This window comes from Oncorhynchus clarkii, chromosome 4 (genome assembly GCF_045791955.1).
Source record: "Oncorhynchus clarkii lewisi isolate Uvic-CL-2024 chromosome 4, UVic_Ocla_1.0, whole genome shotgun sequence".
Taxonomy (NCBI): domain Eukaryota; kingdom Metazoa; phylum Chordata; class Actinopteri; order Salmoniformes; family Salmonidae; genus Oncorhynchus; species Oncorhynchus clarkii.
In genome coordinates this window covers 35,142,901-35,158,581 of record NC_092150.1, presented here as the reverse complement: position 1 = coordinate 35,158,581, position 15,681 = coordinate 35,142,901, and positions in this window count along the sequence as shown.

Genomic DNA, 15,681 nt, shown 5'->3' with positions numbered 1-15,681 from the left:
ATTTTGATGAACGTTTGAGTTTTAACGAGTACATTTAGCATTTAGCGTAGCGCATTTGCATTTCCAGGTGTCTACTTGAGACATCTGCGTCTCAAGTAGGAGCAAGAAGTTTTAACCACATCTCAGTAATGACCAACACATTTGGATTGGAGCTGTGAACCCACACCTCCAATTGATCCATTTTAGGTAATAAGCTTCTAGTGTTAACATGCAGAAAACCCAGACTTTTACAACTGCTAGTCTTTTACGAGAGCAGAAATCAGTGAAACAGATATCAAAGCACAAGTCAGAATTGGGGCTTGCAACAGTATATGGGCTCGGGTGTACATTCACAGATATCATCAACAGTAATACAATCAAGGCACGGCAGAGGACATGGAGAGCTCTGCAGTGTTGAGTTATGACATCTGGATGTGCATTAGATGGCAACAAGATCATATTATACAGCAATTTCATCAGGTAACATGAATACAAAGCCGGCGAGAGGTGGTTAGAATAGGATGGGAGGCCAAAGGTCTGTGTAACCAATAGAGAGTCAGAATCCCGAGTTCAATTCCACAAATTAACTTTTAAGAAGGCACACCTGTTAATTGAAATGTATTCCGGGTGAAGCTGGTTGAGAGAATGCCAAGAGTGTGCAAAGCTGTCGTCAAGCCAAAGGGTGTTTACTTTGCAGAATCTCAAGAATATAATATTTTTGTATTTGTTTCACACTTTTTTGGTTACGACATGATTCCATTTGTGTTATTTCATAGTTCTGATGTCTTCACCAGTATTGTAAAAATAAAGAAAAACCCTGTAATGACCAAACTTTTGACTAGTACTGTATATCCATTGATTCTTGAAGAATACAACTTCAAGGGGTATAACATTTATTAGAATTGTGATAGACTTAGGTTTTTAACGTAAAAATTAAATGTAATCGTATTTGTATATGTAGTAGAAAGCGATGGGTTAGAAGAAGCCTACATAACCAACCCATAAAGTGAAATTTAACATCCATATATGGCCAGCTATGTCAACTTTGACATTGATTTATCCGGCGATAGATGTCATTCAATTGGTAACATACATTTTTGTTTACTGATTAATCATTGCTGATTACAATGTTGGACAGGTAACTAGTAACAGTTAACGGATTACATTTAGAAAGTAACCTATCCAACCCTGATGATTCCACATGTGTTATTTCATAGTTTTGATGTCTTCACTATTATTCTACAATATGGAAAACAGTCAAATTAAAGAACAAACCTTGAATGAGTAGGTGTGCCCACACTTTTGACTGGTACTGTACGTGAAAATGAACAACTGCAAAACACACTGGGTACTGTCATTGGCCTTGTTTTGGGGCGGAGCTCATTAGAGTTATACTCAGTATGCTTTACAATTGTTCATTTTTACTATACATTTTTTACATTACGTACAGAGCAGACGCTCTTATCACACCATAGTGCCATCAGACTTTTGATACCAATGTAGGGTAAACAAACGGGGGCCACAAAATTGTGAACCAGCTATAAAGAAATAGTATTGAAAAGTATTTTGTATTTTGAAAATACAAATTACAGCTTTCGAAAGAATCTCGTTACATAATACATTGGAGTGTAGTTCAGTCTAGTGTAATACAACATACAAAATACTTTGATTGAATTAAAATAATTTTAGCTGTGTTGTCTGGACAGAGAACACAGCTAAAGAACACAACTAACAGGAACACAAATCAGCTCATGAGATCGGGACTTTAGAGAGATCGACAGGCACTGAGATCGATGGGAGGTGAATTCCAGGAGAGTGTCAGTGAGTGAGACCGGTGAGAGGTCTGTTGTTTTGGATGGGAGACAAAAATATGGCAGCTACTCTCTCTCTCCTCAGCCTACTGCATTGCCTCGTACACTGCTAAACTGAAGAAGAGTGAAGAAGGGAGACATCACCCAAAGACTATTCTCACACTGAGGTACACATGGTACTGACTCTGTTGTGCTCTGATCTGTTGTCTGTGATGCTCTACTTTGACACCAGGGGGTGTATGTCCCTGTGTTTTACTGTAAAACAATACCGGTTAGGACCTGTGTGTGTATGTATGTTTGTGTGTGTGTGTGTGATAGAGATCATATTGCCGGAGTTCTCATTGCTGAATGTATAACACAATCTCAGTGTAAATTGGTTACTGTAGGAGACAAGATCAGGTTGCATAATGGCTGCTGTTTGTCAAGGGTTTACACTACGTTGTAATTTTCGAATAAATTTAAGAAGAAAAGAAGAGAGCTTTGTTTTGTACATTTGTGCTTGGACCACCGAATAATTCTCTACTGTACGGCATGCATTCAAATGGTCTGCGTTTGATTGTTTGTTTGTCATAAACTAGACCCAAATGTAATTTGGAAGAGGTAATAGAGGTAAGAATGTGTGTGCTGCGAACTGAGGGGAAAAAAAACAATAATAACGATGGTTGCTCTCTCTAACACAGTCAGGAATTGTAATCAAATCAAATCAAATCCAATTTTATTTGTCACATACACATGGTTAGCAGATGTTAATGCGAGTGTAGCGAAATGCTTGTAGTAATGAGGTTTAAAGAGTGACTAGATCTTAAAGGTCCTGAACAGTCCTTCTGAAAAGTATAATTTTTTTCTCTCATGGCTAACTACCCTGATGTTTGAAAAGGCAGGCTGAGAGGGCGGGGAGATTATATTCATAAGCTTACCTTGACTGACACCTATGTAAAGCAACTTGGACGCAGTGAGCAGTGTTACAGTAAAATCTTCTCAAGCAAATTTGATGATCGACAAAGCACCTCAAACAACATTGAAATTGCATCAATGATATCAGATTTTATCATATACAGTACCAGTCAAAAGTTTGGACACCTACTCATTCAAGGGTTTTTCTTTATTTGTACTATTTTCTAAATTGTAGAATAATAGTGAAGACATCAAAACTATGAAATAACACATATGGAGTCATCTGGTAACAAAAAATATGTTTCTATGTGAGATTCTTCAAAGTAGCCAACATTTAATTTGATGACAGCTTTGCACTCTTGGCATTCTCCCAACCAGCTTCATGAGGTTGTCACCGGGAATACATTTCAATTAACAGCTGTGCCTTGTTAAAAGTACATTTCTGGAATTTCTTTCCTTAATGCGTTTGAGCCAATCAGTTGTGTTGTGACAAGGTAGGGTTGGTATACAGAAGATAGCCCTATTTGGTAAAAGACCAAGTCCATATTATGGCAAGAACAGCTCAAATAAGCATAGCGAAACGACAGTCCATAATTACTTTAAGACACTAAGGTCAGTCAATGTGGAACATTTCAAGAACTTTGAAAGTTTCTTCAAGTGCAGTCGCAAAAACCATCGAGCGCTATGATGAAACTGCCCCTCATAAAGACCGACACAGGAATGGAAGGCCCAGAGTTACCTGTGCTGGAGAGGATAAGTTCATTAGTTACCAGCCTCAGAAATTGCAGCCCAAATAAATGCTTCACAGAGTTCAAGTGAGAGACACATCTCAACATCAACTGTTCTGAGGAGAATGCGTGAAACAGGCCTTCATGGTTGAATTGCTGCAAAGAACCACTACTAAAGGACACCAATAAGAAGAAAAGACTTGCTTGGGCCAAGAAACACGAGCAATGGACATTAGACCGGTAGAAATCTGTACTTTATTTAGTCTAATGAATCCAAATTTTAGATTTTTGGGTCCAACTGCTGCTTCTTTCTGAGACGCAGAGTAAGTGAACGGATGATCTGCGCATGTGTGGTTCCCACCATGAAGCATGGAGGATGAATGGGTGGGGTTGAGGGGAAACGTTGATGGTGACACTGTCTGTAACTTACATAGAATTCAAGACACACAACTAGCATGGCTACCACAGCATTCTGCAGCTATACGCCATCTCATCTGGTTTGCTCTTAATGGGACTATCATTTGTTTTTCAACAGGACAATGATCCAAAACACCCCCAGGCTGTGTAAGGGATGTTTGACCAAGAAGGAGAGTGATGGAGTGCTGGACCAGATGACCTGGCATCCACAATCACCCAACCTCAACCCAATTGAGATGATTTGGAATTAGTTGGATCGCAGAGTGAAGGGAAAAAAAAGCAGCCAACAAGTGCTCAACATATATGGAAAGTCCTTCAAGACTGTTGGAAAAGCATTCCAGGTGAAGCTGGTTCAGAGAATACCATGAGTGTCCAAAGCTGTCATCAAGGAAAAGGGTGGCTACTTTGAAGAATCTAAAATGTAAAATATATTTTTTGGTTACTATATGATTCCATATGTGTTATTTCATAGTTTTGATGTATTCACTAGTATTCTACAAATGTAGAAAATAGTACAAATAAATAAAAAACCTTCAATGAGTAGGTGTGTCCATACTTTTGACTGGTACTGTATATATACAGTATATTCACTATATATACAAAAGTATGTGGACACCCCTTCAAATTAGTGGATTTGGCTATTTCAGCCATACCCGTTGCTAAAAGGTGTATAAAATCAAGCACACAGCCATGTAATCTCCATAAACAAACATTGGCAGTAGAATGGCCTTTTGAAGAGCTCAATTTCTTTCAAAGTGGCACCGTCATGGGATGCCACCTTTCCAACAAGTCAGTTTGTAAAATGTCTGCCCTGCTACAGCTGCCCTGGTCAACTGTAAGTGCTGTTATTGTGAAATGGAAATGTCTAGGAGCAACAACGGCTCAGCCACCATGAGGTAAGCCACACAAGCTCACATAATGGGACTAACGAATGCTGAAGCGCATAGCATGTAAAAATCGTCTGTTATCGGTTGCAACTTTCTGTTTTTCATAGTTTGGGCTAGGCTGCTTACTTCAAGTGAAGGGAAATATTAACACTACAGCACACAATGACTTTCTAGACAATTCTGTGCTTCCAACTTTATGGCAACAGTTTTGAGAAGGCCCTTTCCTGTTTCAGCATGACAATGCCCCTGTGCACAAAGCGAGGTCCATGCCCTGACCTTTATCTTTTCTGTTGCATAGTTATAACATGTTAAAAGTCATCTACAGTACAGTCAAAATACAATCATAATATTTGATGATATTTGAAGGAAACCAGATCAAAATATAAGGGCCAAAGTATGAAAAATGACTAATATTAATACCAGGCGTGTCTAAGCCCTGTTTGTTCCCTCTGTCCGACAGCCTTGAGCGTCCAGCCTTTTTTAAACTTGAATTCCATTTCAATCGTGTTTGACATGCATAACTAAATAAAATTACCTTCCAGAAGAGTTCCCTAAATCCTCAAGTAAATCCATTGGTGGGAAACAATAGGGTGGTATACGTTGTTATTATAAAATATAATAAATCATCTTAATATTATAGGTCAATTTATTTGGTTATTCCAGTTTTTTTATTCAAAATAATTAATAATTCAAACAATAAGTCATCAATTCAATTTAGGAAAAACAAACGGTCATTCAATCAAACGAAACAACAAAAAAGCAATCAATCAATCAAAAAATTTTCCAAAAATCTGTCAGTCCATTTAGTCAGTCTATTATTCATTAAGGAATTGGCAATTGTGGTTGGTCTGTGCTATGTCCAGGGTTGGTGCTGGTGTTGTGGCTTGGACCAGGAAAACCTGGGTTGGTACCTGTGTTGGGGCCAGGACTGGAGGGAAAGAGTTGGTGCTGGAGATCGTGAAAAAAAATCAGGAACCAGGAACCGGGAACTGGGGCGGATGCAGGTGCTGGGTTGGGACCTGAGTCTGTACATGGGATGAAGAACAACTTGAGCAGCAAGCAGACACACAAGGGAGCCTTGGACCCAGAGGTCCACTTCCCTGTGGCCTGCACGCTCCGGGTGAAAGTGCGATCTTTGGTCCCCCCTCCGCCCTCTTGTGGTGGATGGTTTCAGGTTCTAGGCTGGTGCTGGTTCTCTGAGAGTGATAGTGGGAGGTAAGGGTAGAGAGAAATGGAAAGAGAGAGGGGGGGTAGAGAATGTGTCCATCAGCCTTGGCTGGTGCTGGAGGCGTGGTTGGTGGTGTGGGGCGTGGAAGAGGGGCAACTGTTCTGGGATTTAACTTCTTATGGCTGCAGGGGCAGTATTGAGTAGCTTGGATGAAAGGTGCCCAGAGGTGTCCAGAGTAAATGGCCTGCTCCTCAGTCCCAGTTGCTAATATAGGCATATTATTATTAGTATTGGATAGAAAACACTCTGAAGTTTCTAAAACTGTTTGAATGATGTCTGTGAGTATAACAGAACACAGCGGTTGTTAAGGAAAAGTATATCTCTAATTCTGTGAATAACACTTGTATCTTATATTAAAGTTTATGATGACTATTTTTGTAAATTGATGTGGCTCTCTGCAAAATCACTGGATGTTTTGGAAGCAAAACATTACTGAACGTAACGTGCCAATGTAAACTGAGATTTGTTGATATAAATATAAACTTTATCGAACAAAACATACATGTATTGTGTAACATGATGTCCTATGAGTGTCATCTGATGAAGATCATCAAAGGTTAGTGATTAATTTTATCTCTATTTTTGCTTTTTGTGACTCCTCTTTGGCTGGAAAATGGCTGTGTTGGTTTTTGTGACTAGGCTCTGACCTAACATAATCATATGTTGTGCTTTCGCTGTAAAGCCTTTTTGAAATCGGACACGATGGGTAGATTAACTTCTTATGGTATAGCGTTTGATCCAGACAAAAACAGCTTCCAAAATGCGCAACGTCACAACAAAATATTTCAAAAGTTGCCTATAAACTTTGCCAAAATATTTCAAACTACTTTTGTAATACAACTTTAGGTATTTTTAAACGTTAATAATCGATCAAATTAAAAATGGGTCTATCTGTTTTGAATAGAGGATGAGAGGAAACTAACGTTACTTTTCAAGTCTTGACCAACTCTCAACAGCGTTACCCTTTTCCAGGATGGCCCTACTTCTTCATTGCACAAATGAATAACCTCAACTAAATTCCAAAGACTGGTGACATCCATTGGAAGCGGTAGGAACTGAAAACAAGTTCCTAAGAAATAAAGTTTGCCAATGAGAAATCAGTGAACAGAGACCTAAAAAAAAAACAATTCTGAACGGTTAGTCCTCAGGGTTTTGCCTGCTACATAAGTTCTGTTATACTCACAGACATGATTCAAACAGTTTTAGAAACTTCAGAGTGTTTTCTATCCAAATCTACTAATAATATGCATATCCTATATTCTTGGCATGAGTAGCAGGAAGTTGAAATTGGGCACGCTATTTATCAAAAAGTGAAAATGCTGCCCCCTTTACCTTAGAAGTTAACAAGAAGTGTATCTTTCATTTGGTGTATTGCACTTGTTAATGTATGAAAGTTACATATTTCTAAAAAATATTTTAGAATTTTGCACGCTGCCTTTTCAGCGGAATGTTGTCGAGAGAAGTTATAAAAATTGTGTTTTTGCGTCAATACAGTACATACAAATCATCATTTGAATAAGCAAACAAAGCACCAACTACGCACTGATAGTACAAATGAAAAACACTTGTGGCTTTTGCTTTTTATGTGTGCAGTATGGGTGTTTTATATCACTTTCACTTGTAGAGGCCTTAACAAAGACATCGAAGTAGCAGGGACTATAGGGAACAAAACACTCAACCATTAAGAGTTAAGACTTGCTGCCACTCATCTATGAATTGAATTGTTAATTATTTTTTTCTGCTTCTGCTTGCGATGGTGCTCTTTAGTAGGGAACTACTACCACGTCACTTCAATTGGTGCAGCACTCTCACTAATTGGTGCAAGAAGTGTAGCTGCTTACAAGGTACGCCTCAAAATGAGTAAATGAGCCACAGCAATACCATGCACCCACTAAAGGTTTTTGGTGCTCCAAAATTAATTGTACTGTATTCAGCAGGAGTGATACTGAATTACAGTAAATTACTGTTGTTTTTCAGGAAAAGGTTTTTACATTGCAAAAATACAGTATGGTACTGTATTCTGTTGGGTGGTACTGAATTACAGTAAATTACTGGCAACAGCATAACACAATCATCTAAACCAGAAAATGTAGGCTACATTCGTCCTAGCGCTAACTGAGGAAAGATTGATGTAACACAAGCGGTCATATTTAGCTCTCTCTCGGCTGACAGAGACCATAATATCAATTAGCTAATAGCAATTATTATTTACAGTTTATCACATCACGGGTAAGCTCACCATTGATTGAAAATAATTGAGTAAAATACTTTCTAAAAATTTAGCTCTGTGCGCCTCCAAGGTTTGTTTTTTGAGTCAACCAAAGATAAGAAGAGGAGACAAGATGAGTTTGGTCTGTTTGCAATATGCATGTTGAATGGGGTTTGTTGTCTACCATCATTCACTTTGTTTCGTTCACGTCCGGAAATGTATTCGAAAGATGTGTGGACCATCCCTTCACCTAATTTTTCTGTAACATCTTTGGTCTGACAGATGTTTACGTGACACCGAGAATGCATTGTATGATGCCAACAAACATGGCGCCACACACAACTGGCACATAGCTTAGCATTAGCTCATCATAATCAGTACATCCTTCAAAAAGTATTTTACAAACATCATATATGTCCATTACAATCTATGCAAGAATCAGAATGTATGATTTGTCAACAGTACTTGAAAACATGTGAATAAAACTGTAAATACATTTAAACTCCATAAATACATACATACATACATACATACATACGGTAGGCTACAGTAGAAATGACAACACGATACACATAAAATAAGGCACTTACTTTGATAGGAATGCACAAATGTCCAAAGTTACTATTTACAAGGAAAAGAACAATGAAACACTGTGGAAACACTGTGGAAGTGCTTGGGCTAATGTTAAAGAAAGAAGTTTGTTCAGCTCAGTCAAGCCTCAAACTTAAATTGGACTACTTATATGTGAATTAATTAGGAGTTGGAACACCCCTCAATTGAAACTGTTGTTAGCAAATAAAACTTGTAAAAAATAGCTTATAGATAATTAGCAGGTAGCGTGTCTTGGATTGAGGGCAGGGTTAACTGTCCTGTTGCGTAACAATCACATTTTGGAACAGTAAGAGCGTTTTGAAAACAGGCTCATAAATAAACTCACGCTGGGGGCGACCGTTAGAGATATTTGGAACTAACACGCAAATAGTTTAACCACAGTCTCTCTATGCAGACCTGTGCTTGTCTTCTAAGCTAACATATGGAATTGATTTAACCTCTTGTTCATACCAAGATGGTCATATCAAGGATAATTTAGCTATTTGGTTTTGAATTTTAGGATCCCTTAAGGTAGCATATACAAACAATTGATTAAACATTGAATTTGGCCTTACTACTATTAGCCCACAAAAACACATTGAATAACAGCTTCATACATGGATAAACAGATAGTCCCACCAAAATGTTTTTTAAAATTAAGTTTGTTCAGAAGTGTCTGTCCTATATCTGAGAGATATAACAAATATCAGGAAACAACATTGCCTTCGGAAAGTATTCAGACTCCTTCACCTTTTCCACGTTTTGTTATGTTACAGCCCTTATTCTAAAATGGTTTGAATTAGAGAGAAAAAATCTCAGAAATCTACAAAAAAACACCCCATAATGACAAACCCGAAAACAGATTTTAAAAAAGTGAGAAAATTTGTTACAATAAAAAAATGAAATACCTTATTTACATAAGTATTCAGACCCTTCGCTATGAGACTCGAAATTGAGCTCAGACGCTACAAGTTTGGCACACCTGCATTTGGGGAGTTTCTCCAATTCTTCTCTGCAGAACCTCTCAAGCTCTGTCAGGTTGGATCAGGAGCTTTGCTGCACAGCTATTTTCTGGTCTCTCCAAAGATGTTAGATCGGGTTCAAGTCTGGGCTCTGGCTAGGCCACTCACTCAGAGACTTGTCCCGAAGCCACTCCTGCGTTGTTTTGGCTGTGTGCTTAGGTTCATTGTCCTGTTGGAATGGGAACCTTCGCCACAGTCTGAGGTCCTGAGAGCTCTGGAGCAGGTTTTCATCAAGGATCTCTGTACTTTGCTCAGTTCATATTTCCCTCTTCTCTCAGTCCCTGCCGCTGAAAAACATCCCCACAGCATGATGCTGCTACCCCTATGCTTCACCATAGGGATGGTGTCAGGTTTCTTCCAGACTTGACACTTGGCATTCAGGCCAAAGAGTTCAATATTGGTTTCATCAGACCAGATAAACTTGTTTCTCATGGTTTTAGAGTCTTTAGTTTTTATTCATTACTTATAATTTTTTATTTAACCTTTATTTAACCAGGAAAGTCATTTAAGAGCAAATTCTTATTTACAATGACGGACTACCCCGGCCATTACTGTACAACACTTGGCCAATTGTGCACCGCCCTATGTGACTCCCAATCACAGCTGGTTGTGATACAGCCTGGAATTGAACCTGGGTCTATAGTGACGCCTCTAGCACTGAAGTGCAGTGCCTTAGACTGCTGCGCCACTCTGTTTGCCTTTTAGCAAACTCCAAGCAGGTTGTCATGTGCCTTTTACTGAGGAGTGGCTTCCGTCTGGCCACTCTACCATAAAGGCCTGATTGGTGGAGTGCTGCAGAGATGGCTGTCCTTCTGGAAAGTTCTTCCATTTCAATAGAGGAACTCTAGAGCTCTGTCAGAGTGACCATCGAGTTCTTGGTCACCTCCCTGACCTTCTACCCCAATTGTTCAGTTTGGCCAGGTCTAGGAAGAGTTTTGTTGGTTCCAAACTTCTTCCATTTAAAAATGATGGAGGCCACTGTGTTCTTGGGGACCTTCAATGCTGAATAAAATGTTTTGGTACCCTTCCCCAGATCTTTGCCTTGACACAATCATGTATCGGAGCAATTCCTTTGACCTCATGGCTTGGTTTTTGCTCTGACATGCACTGTCAACTGTGAGACCTCATATAGACAGTTCTGCCTTTCCAAATCATGTCCAATCAACTGAATTTACCAGAGGTGGACTTCAATCAAGTTGTATAAACAATTGATCAATGGAAATAGGATGCACCTGAGCTCAATTTCGAGTCTCATAGCAAAGGGTTTGAGTAAATAAGGTATACATATATGTTTTGTATACGTTTGCTAAACTTTCTACAAACCTGTTTTTGCTTTGCCATTATGGGGTATTGTGTGTAGATTGAGATTTCTTTTATACATTTAATCCATTTTATAATAATGCTGTAAAGTAACAAAATGTGGAAAAAGTCAAGGGGTCTGAATACTTTCCGAATGCACTGTATATGGAACCATTTTGGTTCAGTGAAGAAGAACCTCTAGGGTTCTGAAAAAATAACCCAATAAGAGGGTTCTATATAGAACTTTTAGGGGTTTCATATATAAAGCAAGAGGTAAAATACCTTTTGGTTCTATAAAGAACGTTTTTTTTGTTAAATTTAGAAACAAAGGGGGAAGGAAAAATGGAGGGAGGGAATAAACATTAATCATAAACTAATCATAAACTTGCAATGGTCTCAGTTGTTGGGTAGAGCCTGATTCATTTGGGGACTATGCTCTGCTTCTCAGCATATTTCTCCATAGACTTAATTTATTCATTAATTTCAAATGTAAATGGAGAAAATAGACATGTTGGCTGTTCTAAAGTGTGCCGCTTAGTTGATTCAACAATTCTAAAAATGTGTCTGTACACAATGTAAGATCACTGATATTATTGCTGCTGCAGCAATCATTAGTACTGCTGCACTTCTAATAACATGACTAGAGATAGTCACAGGCACATTTATTAGGTCCTCAGGATTCAATAGGGATTTTATAGGAGGTGAAATTGTGGTGGGAACATAAATCTGTTCCAATTCCCCAATTGTCTGTAGTTTTCAGATATTGTTGTTTGTATGTGGTGATCATCTTTTCAACCTCCATACAACTAAATGTAATCTCATCGTGGCTGTGTGTTTGCAACTGGAGGAGAATGCAGGCAGGAATACACTCACTCAAATATCTTCCCTGCTTTATGCTTTTTTCTCTCATGAGTGTATAACCCAGCATAACCACTAGGTGCCACTCTATCCTCTTCTGACTGCTCTCACCTCAGAGAATTCAAGGTCCCCAACAGACATTCTGATTCCTATGTAAAATAGCCTTTTGAGAGACTAAAATATCACCCAGAATATTTTTTGCAGATAGGAATATTTAAAAGAAAATCTTATGGCTAACTACCAGGAAGTTTGAAAAGACAGGCTGAGTGGGCAGGGAGCTTATATTCATGAGCTTGCCTTGTCTGACAGGTCTTTGGGACACCTATGTCAAAAAAACATGGATGCAGTGAGCAGTAAAATCATCTCATCAAAATCTGGTGACACATAAAGCAACTCAAACAGCATTGAAATTGCATCAACGCTGTCAATTGTTTCATACATCTCCCATTTGGCATGTCTCTTGTGATGCAATTCACAGCAGCAGTGATGAATGTTTTCACATGACAACTGCGCCAGTTTTGAACAAACCTTCTCCCCCCTTTTGTTCTGTGCTGGCTGAAGACCGAGCGAGCCAGTAACTAGCTAAAACCAAACACAGATGAAAGGGGTGACAAAGTATCTTTGCCATCGATGAATAGTGTAAACTTTTAATTACATATATTTATTGACACCCTACAGTCAAATGTTGGCACCAGTAGAGTAGCTATCTAGCTATATATGCCACAAACACACCTTCTCTGATGTTGGTTACAAGGTGATACTTATTTAAATTAGGTAAGAGAGTATCATGCAATGGTGTATTAACTTTCTGATTATGTTACCCCCCTATGTATGACTTGTTTTAAGCCATAGAGCTATATGACATAATGGAACTATCCCTTTGTACACTCTAAAATATGCATGTTTTAAAAACAACCCAATTTGGGTTATTTGGTATGCCAGCACTGGTTAAATATTGGACAAAACACACAATGGGTTGTTTTGACCCAGTCAGTTTAGTGTGAATAACCAAACATGAGGTTGTTAGGGTTACCCAAACATGGGTTAATTTAACCATCAGTTGGGTATTTTTTAATGTCATGCTGGGTTGACTTACCAGCTGGGTATTTAAACTAGAAAGGTTGAAATGAAATTCATATACAGTACATCTGTAAAAAATTGCAACGCTCAACCTTAACACATGTTAACTTTACAATACAACAGATTAACAGGAATGACATTTGCTCTCATTGGTGGTTCAACATAACTGCCTGAAAGCCAAGCCCCTACTAAACTACACCTCCAGTCTTCTGATCTGACTGCTTTTTTACTGCTCAATAACCCAGCACCAATAACCAGCACCAACTACCCAGCAGTTTTTAAAGAAAACAACCATACTAAGTGACCCAACGCCTGCAACCCAGTATTTGGGTCAACCAAACAACACAGCATTTTTAGAGTGTAGTAATAGAGACCTATCATACCTGAGAGAGTGGTCTCTCATATGTCTTGTCGTTGAGAATGTCTGCAAGTTTGTTTTCCAGATCGCAGGTCATTCCTACGTCTGATATTTGTCACGGCTCCTCCTCTGCATTGCAGGGGCGGTTCCTCCTGCAGGCAGAGGAGGAGCCGTGATAAATATCAGACAAATATTGTTTTTAAGGCTCTCACTGCACACTTAAGCTCTACACACAGAGACTGATCCCAGGTAGAGATGAGAGTGATGAGCTAGACACATTATATACATTTAACAGCTTTATATGACACTAATCTGAATTCTGATTTATGCTTAATTACGCATAATATATCATTTATTGCCTTCCAAGCGGGAGACAGGAATAATACAATACATTAAAAAATCAATCTGACACTTTGCAGTGCATGCTGTGCAGTGTCTCTGACACATGTTAACTATTTTATCACTGTTGATGTGCTTTGTGGATACCCCCCCTCCTCCTCTTTCTTCCTATATTTTCTGAACTGTGCTGATTTGCTCTTTGCTGGCTCTCTCATCATAACAGGCATCTATGGTACAGGGCATTTATCTCTGACTGAAAGAGAGAGACAAAGCAAAAATAAAAATAGAGACTCAGAGCAAGAGAGTGCATTACGTAGTGCAAGAGAGAGAAAACGAGAGTGAGAGTGAGAGCAAACAACAGAGAGAGTTAAAGAGAGACCCCCGCAACAGACTCAACGATGAAACATTTAACTCTAACTTGTCTGTGCCTGTCAGTCTGGCCCGTTCTTTCTAACAGTATTAAAATGGGACAAGCAAGTATTCAGAACCCTTGACATTTTCCACATTTTGTTACATTACAGCCTTATTCTAAAATGGATTGAATACAAAACAAATCTTATCAATCTACACATAATACCCATTAATGACAAAGCAAAAACAAGTGTTTAGGAAGTTTTGCACATTTATTACATATAAGAAACTGAAATAGCTTATTTACATAAGTACACAGACTTTGCTATGAGACAAAAAACTGAGCTCAGGTGCCTCCTGTTTACATTGATCATCCTTGAGATGTTTCTACAACTTAATTGGAGTTCAGCTGTGGTAGATTCAATTGATTGGACATGATTTGGAAAGGCACAAGCCTGTCTATATAAGGTCCCACAGTTGACAGTGCATGTCAGGGCAAAAACCAAGCCATGAGGTCAAAATAATTTTCCATAGAGTGCCAAAACAGGTTTGTGTCGAGAAACAGATCTGGGGAAGGGCACCAAAACATTTCTGAAGCATTGAAGGTCCCCAAGAACACAGTGGCCTCTACCATTCTTAAAGGCAAGACATTTGGAACCACCAAGACTCTTCCTAGAGCTGACTGCCCCGGCCAAACTGAGCAACTGGGGGAGAAGGGCCTCGGTCAGGGAGGTGACCAAGAAACTGATGGTCATTCTGACAGCGCTCTAGAGTTCCTCTGTGGAGATGGGAGATACTTCCAGAAGGACAACCATCTCTGCAGAACTCCACCAATCAGGCCTTTATGGTAGAGTGGCCAGAAGGAAGCCACTCCTCAGTAAAAGGCACATGACAGCCCGCTTGAAGTTTACCAAAAGGCACCTAAAGACTCAGACCATGAGAAACAAGATTCTCTGGTCTGATGAAACCAAGATTGAACTCTTTGGCCTGAATGCCAAGTGTAGCGTATGGACAAAACCTGGCACCATCCATACAGGGAAGCATGGTGATGGTGGCAGCATCATGCTGTGGGGATGTTTTTCAGCGGCAGGTACTGAGAAACTAGTCAGGATGGAGGGAAAGATGAACGGAGGAAAGTACAGAAAGATACTTGACGAAATCCTGCTCCAGAGCTGTCAGGACCTCAGACTAGGGAAAAGGTTCAACTTCCAACAGGACAACGACCGTACGCAAACAGCAAAGAAAATGCAGGAGTGGCTTTGGAACAAGTCTCTGAATGTCCTTGAGTGGCCCAGTCAGAGCCCGGACTTGAACCCGATCGAACATCTCAGGAGAGCCCTGAAAATAGCTGTGCAGCGACGCTCCCCATCCAACCTGACAGAGATTGAGAAAATCTGCAAAGAAGAATGGGAGAGACTCCCCAAATTAGGTGTGCCAAACTTGTAGCGTCATACCCAGGAAGACTCGAGGCTGTAATCGCTACTAAAGGTGCTTCAACAAAGTACTGAGCAAAGGGTCTGAATACTTATGTAAATATGATATTTCTGGGGAGTTTTGTTTGTTAATTAAGCAAACATTTCGGGGGAACCTGTTTTTGTTTTGTCAATATGGAGTATTGTGTGTTGGTTGA